Genomic DNA, 4,924 nt, shown 5'->3' with positions numbered 1-4,924 from the left:
ATCATCCAGCTTTTGTTGAATCTGAATGTCAAATTATTTACTTGTAAGTGTATTATTTGTAAGTGATGGATCTGAACATGAACTTTGCTCAGACAACTCCGGGCAATACTTTTTCTTATGTCGCTGTAGATTAGATGATTGGCTGAAACACTTCCCACATGAAGAGCACAGTGCGGCTTCTCTCCAGTATGAACTCTTTCATGATCTTTCAGGCTTGATGACACAGAGAAACTCTTTCCACAGTGTGAACACTTGAACGGTTTCTCTCCAGTATGAACTCTCAGGTGTATTTGTAAGGCACTGGATGTAATAAAGCTCTTCCCACAGTCAAAGCACACATGAGGTCTCACACCAGTATGAATACGCTCATGCACTTGTAAATTTTGCAGAAGTAAAAAACTCTTTCCACAAAATGAACAAATGTGAGGCTTCACACCAGTATGGACTTTAATGTGTGTTTTTAAGTGTGATTCCACAACAAATGTTTTATCACACTAATCACAGCTGAATGATCTCACTACAGAGTGAGAGAGCAGATGATAGTTGAGATTTTTTTTGGATGTGGAACTCTTCCCACACTGAGAGCATGTATAAGGCTTTTCTCCAGTGTGAATAATCATGTGATTGTTAAGATTTCCTTTATGAATGAAAATCTTTCCACACTGAGAGCAGGTTAAAGATCTTTTGATTCCAGATTTTCCAGCTTGTTGTTGTGCGAAATTCTCTTCAGTCTTTGAAACGACTGCATTTCCATCTTCATTTGTGAAATGGTGTTTGTCTTCATTCACTTCCAGTGGGTGTAAAATCAACATATTCAATTCAATTTAAAAAGGACAAATGAGAAACAAAATTCATTCTTAATTTAGCACATATCTAGTTAACTAGTATCACATTTTTGATGTATTATTTTTCAGTTTTCATCTTAATGTTCCTCATCAGTCGTTAAAGAGAATGAAGGAAAACACCAACCTATTTGTTCCTCTGTATCTTCATCTTTTATTCTGCAGGGTTCTTCCTTAATCTCCATCTTTACAATAGTATGTCCGTAGTTTCTCCTGGAGTAATTCCTCCTGCTTGCTTCTTCTTCTCCTGTGGGAAGATGCACACTAAAAACTCATGGGTTATTTCTTCAACCCATTTTCTGGGTTATTTGTGTTGGGTCAAAATTATGGGTTATTTTTTTAGAGAGTAACCTTTTTCTGGGTTATAGGGCTAATATTTTGACCCAATTCCTGGGTTGTTTGGGTTTCTGGGTTATTTTTCAAAGAGTAACCCATGTTCTGGGTTATAGGGTTGGCTTTCTCTCTCTCTATATATATATTTTTTTGTTGGAAGGGTGTATTTTATGTAGTTATTATATTATCATGTCAACATAGTTCATAATAATGACCAATCACACTTGCGTATTGTGTACATTATGATAAAACAGTATCACCATTTGTAGGAGAAATAAAATGTCACACCCTCTAAACATGGGTATATTAACTAAGAAATAGAAGATATAAGTTCATATATTACATCCTTGCCCCTATATTATTTAAATCAGTGTGCCAGAAATTCAGAAGAAGAGCAAGAAGAAACGCCTCTTTCTCTCTCTCTACCGCCGCGCGCGCCCGCGCCCGCGCAGTTCTGGAATTTTCTCACAGTCGTCGACTCGTTTGAAATAACTGTCGCTTCGCGCTCAATCCTTTTGGCCTGTGCCTCTTCGGTGAAACTTCATCGTGTATTCAAGGTAAGCGAGTATTTTCAGTGTTGATGTAACGTAAACTTTTATGTGTCAATGTCCCCGTTGTTAGTTTAGCACCATTTGCTGACAAAATTACCATGACTTAGTTGCTACGGTGAGATAACAAGTTAACCGTGGCAAGTCTGTGGTAACATCTAACGTTAACTAACGTTAGTTTTAAGTCCGTGTAAAGTTTGTCAAACTAAAGAAGAAGGTGTTATTAACCACACAGCCAGATTTGAATGATTAAAAATAACGATAAGTTCATGAAATTAGGTGTCAAAATGGTTGAAATGCTTTGTACACATTGTTGAGAAATACATTTAACTGTTATGACCTATTTAATGTGTTTAGAAGAAAATGACTGAATTCACTTTACACGGTCTTTAAGTTCTATTTTTCATAACCTTGTGGCACCATTTGGCGTCTGTCCGCGACCAGCGCCCAGCAACGGCTCAGGACCTTGTTCAAAACCCTGCCGCGCAACAGAGCGCCATTTTCATAGTTTTATATTAAATTTATATTTATTTGTTACGGATGCTTTGAGGTAAAGTGTTCAGAATGAAGACTCAGCTACGATTGTATTTAAATTGTACAGTACAATCATAAAATAGTACATACATTATCGTAATTCCACAATGTCATTAAACATAACAATATTGCTGGCCGTACATTGTACTGTACAATTAAATACAATGGTTGCTGAGTCTGCAGTCTGAACACTTTACCTCAGAGCGTCCGTTAACTGAATGAATTGAGAATATCACCTGAAAATTGTTTGCTAACTTCTATATTGCTATGTTCTTTCCAGGTCAATGGACAGCTTTGTCACTCTTCAGCTAACCGCTGTCAGAGCTGATCGAAAATTTTAGAGGTGAGCATTTTACTGCCTAGAAACTTGTGCCTTATCTTTAAGCTGTTATGCATAAAATGGGCCAGATATTCATCTCTGAATTAATGTCATTACAGTTGTTAATGAAATAAAAGATGGACAGTATAGATTGTCATTCACAAAAAATGGGTAATGCTGCAAAAGAACCACATTAGTTAACTAGCAAATTGGGCCACATTTTAAAACAAAAAAGCCACAGTATTCCATTAAAAGTGATTATGTTAGCTTGATAATCAAAGAGTGACTGGTGAGATTGTCTCGACTTATTAACAATACTCATGTTGTCTTGTTTTCTGTCTTTTCAGATGAAGAAATAGATGCCTACAGATGCCAAAGGGGAACTAGCTCTAACACTGCTACCCACCATGGTGCCACAGGCCCTCTACAGGGTTGGGAAGAAGACTATCCGGCACTCCACTGAAGAGTCCCGGACAGCGTTCATACACCAAATGCCTGTAAGTACAATGGACCAGTTTCTCAGCACCACTCTGAGAGAGAATATTCTTAATTCTAACCATACTTTACAGTTGAAAGAAGGCAATCCAAATGACATGTTTCATGTGAAAGCTAAAGGGTGAAACCTGATTTAAAAAATAAAAAAAAATCCAAGGTTCCTCAGTTGTATTTAAGTTTTGGGCAATGCCATCCAAGGTAGCAATCTGACTAGAAAATGAAGTTAAAGATGTTAAGTTTTATTATTCAGTGGTTCTCAACCCACATTTTCTTGTACACATTCATGACCCACACATAAAGAACACACCAATTAAGAACCACAGCTCATTTGGCTTCCTTGTAATATAACACAGACTGCTAGTCTATTATCTTGCTTACAATTCACCTTCTACACAATATTCACTTTCTTTTACCTATCTTTCTGTCTGTCTGTTTTAGGTTGGAACAAATATGGTGGAATTCCTCCAGCAATCAAAGCCATTCCCCACTGTCCTGGCGCTGGGAGATCCCCAGCAATGTGCCTCTCAGGCATTTGTTATATTAGCTGGTCAGGCACTCCCTCAGAGCACACTGCTTGGAGCAGTTGACGTGTGCTTCAAGGCATATTATGTTCTTGATATCAACTACCCCAAGCAGTGTGCTCCCGCATGGGAGTTTCTGCAGCAAGTTGTGTATCATATTGAGGGATCTGAATCAAATCCAGTCAAATTTCTTAATACTGCCTTGCTTAATTGCAGAACTGTTTAATTGTGTTAAGCTGCAGTAAATTACATGACCAATGTTTGTGTTCTGTTTAGTTAATTACCATCATCATCATCATCAGCTGTTCTACTTTGTAGTCTTGTTTAGTGTGTGTACATCCTGCCTGTCTGTACTTTTTGGAGGTACTTTTAGTAAAACATTTGAATTGCAACTTTGGACTCCTCCTCTTCTTCTTCTGCCTGCACCACACCGTGACAGATATAATGTAAAACAAAGTTTTATTTTCTGAAATGAAGAGTACTGTCATAGTAACTAGTTTATTTCAACCCAGATATTGGGGTTGTTCTTTTGACCCAGAAGTTGGGTTATAGTTAACTACTATGTTGGGTTTTTTAAACGCAACATTTGGGTCAGGTATTTAACCCAGAATGTGGGTCAAAAAGAAGAACCCAATTTTCTGGGTTGAAATAACCCAGAAATTAGTTGGTCCCTTTTTAACCCAGGATTTGGGTCAAAATTAACCCATTATGGGTTATTTTTGACCCATGAGTTTTTAGTGTGTGGGAATATTCCCAGCATTTAAACTCTCATGAACGGCTGTGGGAGCTTCACTGACTGAAGGAGTGAATTGTGGTCGTTGTTGCTCATTTAGCAGATGATCATCACACTTACAATCACTCGCAATTATTCATGTTTTAAGTGGATTAAGGGTTGAATGCTGTAATCAGACAGTGATTATACGTGTGAATTTGTGCACAATTGAGACATTTACACAAAATATAAACATTTCTGTCACTTAAGACTGTAGCGTAATTTACATCAGCACTTTTTGAAAATGTTGTAAAATAAAACTACCTAGAAAAATATCTGTTATATGGTAGGGTAAAACAGGGCTAAAAGGGGCGCTAGGGTAAAAGGTGCCTGTAGCAATGTTTAAGATTCAGGGAAGGAGGAGGCGGGAACCAGCGAACAATAAAACAACTTTTAATAAAATAAAACAAATACAAAAACAAAAGTATCCGCCAGCAGCCCCTCACAGACGACTGCTGGCTACACAAAACAGAAACAAAACACAACAGGCGTGTTCCTCTCTCGATCTTCACAGTTGTCGCTCCTCCTTTTATGCTTGCGCTCCTCCGTGAGAGATGCGA

At 37.8% G+C, this 4,924-nt stretch overlaps 1 long non-coding RNA gene across 1 annotated transcript; it reads left to right on the top strand.

Moving 5' to 3' along the window:
* Window positions 1–1,645: 1,645 nt before the first annotated feature.
* On the top strand, window positions 1,646–3,948 carry LOC143741209 (uncharacterized). Its single transcript, XR_013204963.1, has 4 exons — window positions 1,646–1,732; window positions 2,538–2,600; window positions 2,924–3,073; window positions 3,510–3,948. It is a non-coding gene; the product is annotated as an uncharacterized LOC143741209 (long non-coding RNA).
* The last annotated feature ends 976 nt before the right edge of the window (window positions 3,949–4,924 follow it).

The sequence above is a fragment of the Siphateles boraxobius genome, unplaced genomic scaffold, assembly GCF_051911475.1.
Source record: "Siphateles boraxobius isolate OS27281-9 unplaced genomic scaffold, OSU_SipBor_1 18, whole genome shotgun sequence".
Lineage (NCBI taxonomy): Eukaryota > Metazoa > Chordata > Actinopteri > Cypriniformes > Leuciscidae > Siphateles > Siphateles boraxobius.
The sequence above is the reverse complement of the archived record's forward strand: the minus strand, read 5'-3'. Positions and strand labels throughout refer to the sequence as shown.